The following is a 12,680-nucleotide window of genomic DNA, read 5'->3' as shown; positions in this document are numbered from 1 at the left end:
CGAAGCGACAGGCAATCAAGGCCGAAAAAGCTTCCAGGCGGATCAGACAACACCAGGCGAGGCAGACCCAGACAGAATCATCGCCCCGACCGTTATTCGTTCCTCTCGTGAGGTGGGAGCGATTTCTTCCCTGGCCACTCGCCTCCTGATTGGACGGTTGCGCCGCACGATTCGCTGGCCCTCCCTCATTGGACCGGCCCACGGTAGGCGGGGCAACTCCCACCCTTCTGGGTGGAGTCCTGATCTGAGGCGATGAGCCTCCTGATTAGACGAAGGGCGTGCCCTTGCCCTCATGGGCGGAGTCGGCTCTGGAGCGAGGGTGGCCTCCAAGCATGGACCCACGTCCGCAGCCAGAAACACATGCGTTATGGCGTTGGTGGAGCGAGGCGACGGTGCCGCTGTTGTTGTTGTTGTTGTTGTAAAAAATAACTCCCAGCACACATACACTTAATTAACCCATTAGACAGAAGGATGAGACCCTGACTATAAACACATACTTATCCAAATAACTGAACTGCGGGGACTGCTGACTGTCTGTGTGCAGGAGGCTTCCAAATCCGTAACAGTATCAAACCTTCATCTTCAGAACACTTTTGTACTCGGCAGAAACTTTCACATAATATCGGTACCACATAGGCAAACTCATGCATGCACAACAATTCCATCTCCATTATATCCTTGGAATCTCCCATGGAAAGATAAGATCACAAACAGGGAATTGCTCAGGCATGCAGACATGCCCAGTTTGGAGACCCTACTCAAAACCCAACTCCAATGGGTTGGCCACATGTTACGCATGGATGATTCAAGGCTACCTAAATTTGTTATATTTGGTCAGCTTAAAGCAGGGAGTAGGACACAGGGTGGACAGTGCCTGCGCTACAAATATATTGTTACGGCTGTGGAAATTCGCATTACACCATAAAGGGCCCTCAGGTGAGATATCTCCATAGGTAAGGCCAAAAAAAAAAATGTTGCATTGGCGTAACGGGTCACTGAAAAATAGGGTAGGTCGGTCGGGATCTTTTTTTTTTTTTTTTTTTTTTTTCCTAATAAATCCCTCCCAAAATCTCCCCCGGCTCGAGTACCAACCTTTTTGTCGGCGGGTTCTGTCCGAAACACTTCCGGGTTTTTGCGATCGCGATCGCAATCAACAAGATACTTGAAAACGATAGCAAAACAACAAAAATAGCAATAAAATAGGGTCGGCAAAATTTTTCGATAGCAAAAAAACAAAAAAAAAACGTATGGTCGGCGGAATTTTTAGGGTCGGGCGGGTTACGCCAATGCAACATTTTTTTTTTTTGGCCTAACCGTGAAGTTTGCCCAAACCCGTTGTATAGAAGGAATTTATGTGATCCATCCGGGCTGCAACGCTTTGAATTAGTCGTTTTTCTTTTTCTATCTTTTATTTCAAACAAACAGCATCTCAACAACCACGCCATCCCCATCACAGCGCCAACCACACTACAACCACGCCACCTCCACCATCTATGCTACCACATCTTCGCCACTACGTCCGCTTCCGAACGGCAAACAAAGGCGCCAAGGAGGGAACTGCGAGGACGTGCGGTTTCCCCGCCTGTTTCTCCCGTTTGAGTTCTCCGCGCTCGGTGTGGGAGGTGCATCCGAGCCAGGGGTCAAAGATGAGAAAAGGTGGGGGCCTCTTTTTGGGGGAATAATTCCCTGGCCCCGAGCCAAGACTGACTTTCCTCGCCCCCCCGCACGGCGCGGGGAGGGGGGAACGAGAGGGCACGCCCCTTTTCGGGAACCTTCTTGAAGGAAGGTGGAGCCGAAAACGGGGCGGAACGAAGGGTGGAGCCCCGTGCTACAAAAGGCGGACAGGACGGACCTTGTTGGGTTGGTTTTTGTCGAGAGTTGGTCTTCGGTTGGTTGAGTTGTTCGAGAGTCTGGTTTTCGAGGCTTCCTCTGCTTGTCTTGTCGAGGGAAGAGGTCCTGCGCCCGCGGCTTGGCGAGCGGCCCTGTCACGAAGGCACGGACGGGAGACGCGGCAGCGCCAGTTGTGAGGTGGACCTGCGCGTCCGGATGGGGAGTGCCGGAGAGGGTTCGCCAGCCGCGAGAGGGGTCGGGGCCAGGCGCGACCACGCTGACGGTCGTGGGAGAGGGACTCACCAGCCACAAAAGGGAAGTCGCGACTTCCTTTCTTTTTCCTTTGTTTTTGTGTAAATGTGTGTTGGCGCCGTCCGTCAAGTAGAACTGTGTAAGTGTTGCCGTGTGTACGCGTATAGTGGGTTTTAACTGCTTTTCTTACATTTGCTTTTTGTGCATTTTTGTATGGCTGTATATATGTGCTTTCCGTGTGTCGCGTAATAAAATGCTTGCTTGTTGAACTGTGCCCGTTTCGCTTCGTCTTTTCTCTATTGACTCTCCATCCTGCTTGACGTAAGAGGGTTCGTAGTGGGTTCAACATCCCGGTAATTAGTTGGAACCGTCAAGGCCGACGATAACACCACTCGGTTATCACTGTAGCACGGAACGGACTGCTTAAGCGGTTCGTGTCCGGAGTCAGCCTGTGTCGTGGTACGATCGCCCGGTCAACCATTCGCGCAGGTACTTCGGTAGATCGAATTTGGCGAGCAACCCTATCCTGCGCGGGTGGGCAATTGGCACGATCGTGGTGAGGTTAAACTCCCACCCGTGACTTGCTCTCGGCGTTGTTCCGAGAGGGTCACGACTGAATTGTCCATCCGGTGGGCGACGTGCCGCGATTCGAGTTACGTGGCCGTTCGCATGCCGGCGGGCGCGAATTCGCAACAATATCATCAAACACAACGACCTTGAGGCTGCAGAAATCCCCTTAAAGCAGAAAATTTGGAGACCATGGCCAAAGACATATGTGCATGGCGTAGTGCAATCCGCAAGGGAGCCGAGGCTGCTGACAGGTGAGGAAGTCGAAAGAGCAATTGGAGATGGCAGCGCCTCACCAGCACTTGTTTTGTGTGGTGTTTGTGTGGTGTGTAGATGATGCATTGACGACGAAAGGTTGTTATGTTCATACAGTGGACAGACAAACCTTTATGGTTTTATTGTATAGATATAGTCACGGTCCGTAGTTTCCAGGCCGATGCACATTCTTATAGTATGTACTTTATAGATGTGCTCACATTCTTGATAAAGGCACTTTTATCGGCGTACCCACATTCTAAATAGTACATCATTTATGGAGGTACTTGGTTGAAAAAAGATAATGTGTAATACTGGCTGCCACCAGGTGGCGTTTGTGGCCTAAGTTAACACATTGTGTGGACAGACAGACATACAGACAGAAAGCAGTGATGGGCAATTCTGGGAATTTTGGGATCAATTTGATTCCGAATACTTTTTTCTCAGACTTGAAATCGAGTACAATTCGAGTACCGTACTTTTTCTTTCGTTTTATTTTTGTTGGGTTTTTGTTAAATTCCAATTGCTGTCAAGGAAGTGTGTCGTGAGTGTGATATACACCTGGGTTTGACAAGATGTCCAGATGTGTGTTGTGAGGGCGATGGAAGTCGCACCATGAATCATCCTTGCAAACTTTCACCTTGTTTCTTGAAACACATCAGGAAACATATGTCGCATGATTATGCGATGACTTAGTCATATTTACAGTCCAAAACCCCTTCAAAGTTTTTGCAGCCAGAGTCTTCAATAACAGACACAGGCTGCATGTGCAACACAATCATATTGTGACAGACGTCACCTCGGATAACTCCGAAAGGCCCATGCATCAATAAAAAGACCATGGACGCCATCTACAAAACTCTCCTCTGGTCGGATCCTTGCACCCAGTGTTAGTTTACCATATCTGTGAGAATATTGAAGCAGATGGGGAACCGTGCCAGCGACCGCGCAACAGTTGTCAATTGGCCAAGTGAAGCAACGTTACACACCACACCCTATCGTCTATCAGAGCCAATTAACCACTTGGGCTAATTACCCCCAGGAGCACTATCTCTGACCAAACCTGAACAGAATAAGTCAAGACACTGTCCTTTATACCTCTTCGGTTTAATCAAGCAAGCCTGGTGTTGGCTTAGTGGTTTGGGTGGCTGGCTTGGGATCTTAGGGTCCTAAGTTCGATCCCCGTTGGCCACTGAATTAACACCAGGTGGGTTTGACTCAGCCTGTCATCCTTCTGAGGTCAGCGAAATGCTAACTAGTGTACTGGTATATTGGTTGTATTGGCGCTGTTCCATGCCTGCGCAAACCACAGTGTGGTAATCTTCATCCTGATGAAGCAGCACTTGTATGGAAGGAAGGAAGCAAGGCAGAAAATGATGGGGGATACCAGCAATGGTGATTCAAATAAGAAATGGCAGGAAAACACAACCAATTACAATCACACAATAGATGGTGGGAAAGTGAGCAAAGGCAATATAGCAATTCTATACGAATATTACAGGCACTTATACATTTCCCAAATTATCCCCCACAAAGGTTTCAAGAGCAGGACAACCCTGCCCTCGGAACTTTAATCAATTATTTAGCACCATAGCTTATTTGGCGCTAAGATATACAACTGACGTGAGAGATGGGGGATGGATGAAGAAGAAGAAACGGTAAGAAAGAAACAGTGGGGGGGAGCATTTGCGTGCCCAGACACACCTTGCAATAACCCAGAGGGATGGATTGCTGCCACCCAATGATCTGGTCTGTATTTCGTTCCCCTCACGCTCCTCCCCATATTCCTCTCTGTGCTCCATTCACACTCCCCATCTCCTGGAGCGCCTGAAATATAGCATATGATGTGTGGACAGACAGGCTGGCATAATGGATTGTGCAGCCAAAGTGGGAACGGCTGCCGATAAGGCAAGGTGAGGTGGACAGCTCTGATGTGACCGGACGACGAGGTGAGCAACCAGCCAGAGGCGAAGGTGCACAGGGCTTGGTGCGGATATGTGTGTCGTGAGGCGACGAGAAAGAAAGGTGTGAAAAGAAAGGAAGAGTGCATAAAGAGCGAGGGTAGCAAACTGGAAAAATAAAGGAGAAAGAGAGAAAAAAGGAAAGACGAGTGTGATTGTACGGGTTTTGCGACGGGAAGGAAGTAGTACAACAGCAGAGTCAAGGCTAGCAGTTCTGGACAAAGTTTGAGTTCCAAGTTCAAGTCCCAAAGAGAATTAAAACTCCAGAATCCTTACTATAATATAATTAACCGACTGGTGCTTGTGTGTTTGTTTGTTTGTTTGTGGGTTTGTTTGTCGGGCTACTCCTCCAGTTCTAGCCCAATTACATCCAGACTTGCAACAGAGGATCAGCAGAACCACAATTAATATATAGGGGTGTTTTTATCTTTGCCAGTGGTCTTGGGGGGGGGGGGGAGCAAAGCCTCTATGTAAGTCTGTATTGTGCTGTGCCCCCTCCAGGTGGGAGAGGGTATTACAAGTCTCCACCATTTACAGTGCAGCACTCCTGTCACCACGTTTTCCACTGCAGGGAGGTGTTTTGAATTACAAGCAGTCGGTATATTTTTGCTTCATGCACGTAACCCGGGTTATTTATTTTTCCTATATGGAGCTGTCACTTGCCTATACACCATCCAAATAAAGGTATGCGTCAGAAGAATGTGTTGCATGCTTGGAACAAGATCGCCCATGGCGCGGATACTCTGGTAGTGAATCCCCAAAATGAATGCCGATTCCTTCTCTGTGCTTCCTCATTTATTCCTTTACACTCCCCCCCCCTTCCCCAATTCCTCACGGCTCTGGGACCCTCATTGGTGCAGAACCGAGGGCAGACTGACCCCTGCCGCCGGTGATGGGCGAGGTTCCGTACCTCTGCCCGGCAACGAATCCCGATTAGAGGGAAGGGGTCTTCTTGGTGGATTTTCCGGAAAGGGAGAAGGGCGAGAATTTGGCGCGTCACTGGTGATTTATGGCTTCCTGTGGATGGGAAGCCTTGGTGATTTCCTTGGAGTGAGCTGGTGAGCCCGTTGCATGGAAAAAAATGCACACATGGCAAGTGACCCGGATTTTACGCGTTTGACCCGTTTTGTTTGTGGAAACTCACAGACCCGTGTTCGTGTGATCAAAACACGCATTTGTGGGAAAGTACGATCAATTTTAAAACGCAATGCTTCCCTTCCATTCCACTCGCAAGGATTGACGCACAGACTGATAGACTTGTCGTCGACATGTAAGGAATCTAGTATCTCGTCTATTGGCTGTGTGACGTCATGGGCTCTCCCTCACTGAAGGCCACGTCGACGTCCTCCAGAATTCCGCATGTAGTATTGTTACAAATCTGGAAGCCATTGCACACAAACAGACAGGAGTCCCTAAGCTTAGTTATTTCGATAAGTATGTGTTTACAGTTAGAATACCCCCTTTGTCTAATGGGAATTACATATGTGGGCTACGAATTATTGTATAGTCAGGTTTATTACATCTTTCACAACAACAACAACAACAACTACGATTACATCCACTACAACGGACCGTCACCTCGCTCCACCGGTCACCATTGCCCATGTGTTTTTGGCTGAGGGCGTGGGCGGAGCCTCCGTCGCTTTGGGTCGAGGCTCCGCTCCAAGGAAGGGCATGGACCGTTTCCTCCAGCCAATGAGCGAAGGGCGAGCATGACACGCACGCCCCAGCCAATCTGGTGGTGACCACGAGTCATCCGACAGCCCCTCGTCCAATCAGGGTTCGAGTGGGAGGAGAAGAGACCCCTCCTACCAAAAAGAGGAGTGGGATGGTTGTGAGGAGCAGTTTTATGGCAGACCGGGTGATCGCGAGGACGGCAGAGTGGTTGTGGGAGACGAGAGGACGGCAAACAGGAGGATCGTGGTGATTCTGAGCAGACGTGGCAGTCGTGGCAGACAGTCATGTGTGGTGGTTGGAGCAGTCTGAGATGGTGGTGGTCATGGTTGAGCGGTCTCGTTCGTTGGCCGTGGACTTTGGGTCGTGGGTTCGAGTCCCACCAGTGGTTCGGTTGGTGTGACTGCACGAGGCAGGACAGGTACCCGGCTAGGCCCCTGCCATCAGCTCGCTTTCTCTCCGAGCTGAAAGGCCGAAAATAGACCCACGAGGTCCATTTCTTTTGTCTGTGTGTGTGTGTGTGTGGCACCGTCCTGTAAGTAGAATTGTGAAGTGATTTTTCTTTGCTCATTGTATATTGCCTGCCTTTTATTCGGATAACTCTGCTCTGTGTGTTGTTCCCCTCCCCGATTATTATTGTAAAATAACCCCCCCACCCCCCGTGTTAAATGTTCCAGTTCATTTCTGTCCTTTCTTTGATTGACTCAGCATGGTTCGGACTTGAGAATTAGTGAGGCCGTTTGGGCCGGTAAATTGTTCATTTGGTCCGGCGCGGCTTTGGTAACTTCCGCTTGGTTTCGCCGGATCTGAGTTGGTGATGGTGACTCGATTCGGACAAAGTCCGCCAAGGGTGTGGTTTCCCCAGTAGTTGGATGACGTGGGTATTTAGGTATATTGAAATTAGGCAGTTAACCCTACACCCACGCCGTCACAATATTGGCGACCACGGTCCTCAAAGTGACCCGTGACCTTTCGGAGTTGTCCGAGAGTCACGACCTAAATTCCGGGTGTTCGGTGGGAGACGACTCTACTGCTCCACCTAGTGGTCGTTTATCGCCACCGAACCCCGGCCCACAACAGTATCACGTCACTTCCGGTCACGTCGACCATATTGCCCTCACCACGAATTGATCAATCTGTGATTTCCACTTGTTGGTGATATTTATGAGAACTTTGGAGATTTGATTCGATTCGGATTGTTTTCACTCATACAAGGTGTCCAATTACCAAATTCAAACCGTAATAAAAAAATAATTAAATAGGATACATGACACCATCTTATGACAAAGACCAACAGAGCTCCAGGTTTGAGTGCAATGCAGTGTCCCTTCCTATTTAATCGGCTGGAGGGCACTACCCGTTTCATTAATGTTTGTTACCGTTTGGATTTGGAATGGTAATTTGTAACAAGAGATATTGTTTTTGTTGTTTCGTATGCAGCCTGTGCCCGCTGGCTGCATCATTTTTCTGGAAGCGCGACTGTGCCGCTGATGCAGTGTCCCTGTTACCAGTAAGCTTGTACTCATTTTGCCAATCATGGAAGGATGACAGGCTGATTCGACCCACCTGGTCTTATTTCATCGGTGGGACAGCGGCTCAAACGCAAGACCCTAATATCTAAAACCAGCCACCTTAACCGTGAAACCAAGAGCATTGATGAGAAGGGCAAGAGGGGGGAGCCACGACTTGGCCTTCTGCTTACAGTAGTTCAGCACATACATGTCCTGCCTCACAGTAATGCCGAAGAGGAAAGTATCTTACAAGTTCACAAGACCAAGATCGATTGTTGAGGGTGCTTGTCAAATGAGGTCACCTGCTCTCCTCACATGCACAGCCAACTCCTGTAAAACCCCCAACCCCCCGACCGGGTCACAAGTTTGATCCTCCGAGAGATCTCGTGTCAGAAGGGCCAAGAAAGCCTGGAGCGAACACAAGGCCGAGCACAGTCACATGAAGTGACTCGTCCATCAGGTCCTGGCCATATCAGTTTGATTGATCTCTGCTCGTTTGGTGGTTCACGACCGTTGAGATGCGTCGACACCAAGACTATAACGGAAACTAAACATTTGAAACGAGTTCTAAACAGCTGCAAGACCACCTCGTAAATGATTGACTATCTCGATATTCTGGTGTATTTTGTGTTACTGACAACCGCTCGAAGAGTGTTTTTACCACGTTTGGTAAAAATAAATAAATCAAATAAAACCCGCTTTGGATTCCTGCCAACCTGTTTTACATCGTGTGTGTGTGTGTGCGTGCGTGCGTGCGTGCGTGCGTGCGTGCGTGTGTGTGTGTGTGTGTGTGTGTGTGTGTGTGTGTGTGTGTGTGTGTGTGTGTGTGTGTGTGTGTGTGTGTGTGTGTGTGTGTGTGTGTGTGAGTGAGATGGATTGAGCCCAGAGTGTAGAAAGGAAAGAACATGTATGTACGAAAGGTAACTATTGTATTTACAATGCATATCTATCCACATGAATACACCATACCATTAATAGCTAAACGGAATACTAAGACATAACTAGTCTCATCGAGGGTATGTTAACTCGCTTTAAACCACGGTACGTGAATGTGCTTGGTTCTCCCCGGGGACTCGCAACCGTGACAGTGTTTATCAGCATCATCCAGTTAATATGATTTCATTTTGGGGAATCAGCGCCGTACTTGGACCAGATCGAGATTTCACACAAACAGGCTTCGAATGGTCCATTGCGAACTTGTTACCATCGCAGATAAGACTTTCGTTGCTTTGATTTCACATTCTCAACTGTCACAACCGTCGTAGTCGTAGTAGTAGTCGTAGTAGTAGTAGTAGTAGTAGTACTCATGGTTTTCAAACGTTTTAATATTTCAGATGTATTGTGGTGACTGGATGTGATAGTTGACTGCTCGGGGTCGTGTTGGGAAATCCATGCGACACATAGGCAATGCCCTCTCCTCTGGCGAGGGTAATAACTGATAAGTAATAACACATGAACCGCGACGACAACAGAGTCATTATGCCATCCAACATCCGAGGCCGATCTTAGCTTACTGTGACCGCTGTGGTAGCGTCGTAGAGGCCTGTCGTCCTCGTCTTCCCCTCCCGTATCGAGTCCATTGCAAATAGGACAGATCCCCGTGCGTCGAGTTCACGGACAGTTAGAGACAGGTTCTTCCATCATGTGTTACATTCGGGTGGTCCAAAAACAGCAACAAAAAAAAACAATTCAATTGTTGTCTACACAAGCCTTAAATTATTCCATTATGATTCAATACCGCGCATAAAAAAATTTAAGTTGATCGGATGTGATTTAGAGGTCGCTCCATATGAGGACTTTTAGTTTCATGAGTTGGTTAAATTAGGGTATGGTCAGGTACGATTACGGGTACTTCTGGATGTCCAAGGTGGAAATGGACTGCATTTTCGAACTCTTTGGGGTCGATTTACTCTAAGAAATGACTGCACCGACGTTGAATTCACTACGATTTCGAAAATATGACCGAAAACAAGACTTATCATCACTGGAGTTGAGTAACTAATTCTACTCATTTCGATATTTTCTAATCTATAATTAATTTGTTGTCCGTCCAAACATTTCTTAGAGTAAATCGACCCCAAAGAGTTCGAAAATGCAGTCCATTTCCACCTTGGACATCCAGAAGTACCCGTAATCGTACCTGACCATACCCTAATTTAACCAACTCATGAAACTAAAAGTCCTTATATGGAGCGACCTCTAAATCACCTCCGATCAAGCTAAAACATTTTATGCGCGTTATTGGATCAAATTGGAATAATTTTAAGCTTGTGGAGCAACATTCTATTTTTTCGACTTTTTTTGGACCACCCTCGTGTGCATGTTGTTCATCCAAAGTTAGTAAAGTGCTCCAAGCCATCCCATCACTAATCTGGCGCCATATTAACGAGTCCGTAATCAAGTGATAAACTCGTTTCATCAGTAGTTCCAAATGCCAATCTTTGTATGGTTAATGAACGGTGTGCTCACGATCGTTTTGATGGGTAAATGCAAAATGAAAACAAAAAATGCTTTCGTTTTCCTTTTCACCAAATTCCGAACTTCGTAATAAATAAATGTTTTATAACAAACATATCGACATCGATGATCCAATTGGAAAATGAATAAACTTCTGAAATAATAGCAGTACTAGTCGTAGTAGTAGTACAACGAGAGTGGATATGGCACTGCAATAGTAGTTGTAGTGTGTATATGGCACTATCGTTATAGCAGTGCGGATATGGCACTGCAGTAGTAGTAGTCGTGTGTATATGGCACTGTCGTCGCAGTGTGGATATGGCACTGCAGTAGAAGTAGTCGTGTGTATATGGCACTGCAGTAGTAGCAGTGTGTATATGGCACTGCAGTAGTAGCAGTGTGTATATGGCACTGCAGTAGTAGTAGTCGTGTGTATATGGCACCGTCGTTGTAGTAGTCGTGTGTATATGGCACCGTCGTTGTAGTAGCAGTGTGGATATGGCACTGCAGTGGTAGTAGTCGTGTGTATATGGCACCGTCGTTGTAGTAGTCGTGTGTATATGGCACCGTCGTTGTAGTAGCAGTGTGAAATGGCATTCTAGTAGTAGTAGTAGTAGTAGTCGTGTGTATATGGCACTGCAGTAGTAGTAGTCGTGTGTATATGGCACCGTCGTTGTAGTAGCAGTGTGGATATGGCATTGTAGTAGTAGTAGTAGTAGTAGTAGTCGTGTGTATATGGCACTGCAGTAGTAGTAGTCGTGTGTATATGGCACTGTCGTTGAAGTAGTCGTGTGTATATGGCACCGTCGTTGTAGTAGTCGTGTGTATATGGCACCGTCGTTGTAGTAGCAGTGTGGATATGGCATTGTAGTAGTAGTAGTCGTGTGTATATGGCACTGCAGTAGTAGTAGTCGTGTGTATATGGCACTGTCGTTGAAGTAGTCGTGTGTATATGGCACTGTCATTGTAGTAGTCGTGTGTATATGGCACTGTCGTAGTAGCAGTGCGGATATGGCACTGCAGTAGTAGTAGTAGTAGTCATGTGTATATGGCACTGTCGCTGTGGTTGTCGTGTGTATATGGCACTGTCGTAGTAGCAGTGCAGATATGGCACTGCAGTAGTAGTAGTAGTCGTGTGTATATAGCACTGTCGTTGTAGCAGTGCGGATATGGCACTGCAGTAGTAGTAGTTGTGTGTATATGGCACTGTCGTTGTAGTAGTCGTGTGTATATGGCACCGTCGTTGTAGTAGCAGTGTGGATATGGCATTGTAGTAGTAGTAGTAGTAGTAGTAGTAGTAGTCGTGTGTATATGGCACTGCAGTAGTAGTAGTCGTGTGTATATGGCACTGTCGTTGAAGTAGTTGTGTGTATATGGCACCATCGTTGTAGTAGCAGTGTGGATATGGCATTGTAGTAGTAGTAGTCGTGTGTATATGGCACTGCAGTAGTAGTAGTCGTGTGTATATGGCACTGTCGTTGAAGTAGTCGTGTGTATATGGCACTGTCATTGTAGCAGTGCAGATATGGCACTGCAGTAGTAGTAGTAGTAGTCGTGTGTATATGGCACTGTCGTTGTAGTAGTCGTGTGTATATGGCACTGTCGTTGTAGTAGTCGTGTGGAGATGGCACTGTCGTTGTAGTAGTCGTGTGTATATGGCACTGTCGTAGAAGCAGTGCGGATATGGCACTGCAGTAGTCGTAGTCGTGTGTATATGGCACTGTCGTTGTGGTAGTCGTGTGTATATGGCACTGCAGTAGTAGTAGTCGTGTGTATATGGCACTGTCGTTGAAGTAGTCGTGTGTATATGGCACTGTCATTGTAGCAGTGCGGATATGGCACTGCAGTAGTAGTAGTAGTCGTGTGTATATGGCACTGTCGTTGTAGTAGTCGTGTGTCTATGGCACTGTCGTTGTAGTAGTCGTGTGTATATGGCACTGTCGTAGTAGCAGTGCAGATATGGCATTGTAGTAGTAGTAGCAGTGTGGATATGGCATTGTAATAGTAGTAGTCGTGTGTATATGGCACTGCAGTAGTAGTAGTAGTAGTAGTCGTGTGTATATGGCACCGTCGTTGTGGTAGTCGTGTGTATATGGCACTGCAGTAGTCGTAGTCGTGTGTATATGGCACTGTCGTTGAAGTAGTCGTGTGTATATGGCACTGTCATTGTAGC

At 47.4% G+C, this 12,680-nt stretch overlaps 1 protein-coding gene across 1 annotated transcript in view; it reads left to right on the top strand.

The window, feature by feature from the left end:
• LOC147016661 (tetratricopeptide repeat protein 39B-like) overlaps nt 1-12,680 on the top strand; it is a 141,362-nt gene that overhangs the window by 31,262 nt on the left and 97,420 nt on the right. The window lies entirely within an intron of this gene.

The sequence above is a fragment of the Eptatretus burgeri genome, chromosome 11 (genome assembly GCF_056783735.1).
Source record: "Eptatretus burgeri isolate ZD-2024b chromosome 11, Ebu_testis_v1, whole genome shotgun sequence".
NCBI lineage: Eukaryota > Metazoa > Chordata > Myxini > Myxiniformes > Myxinidae > Eptatretus > Eptatretus burgeri.
The sequence above is the reverse complement of the archived record's forward strand: the minus strand, read 5'-3'. Positions and strand labels throughout refer to the sequence as shown.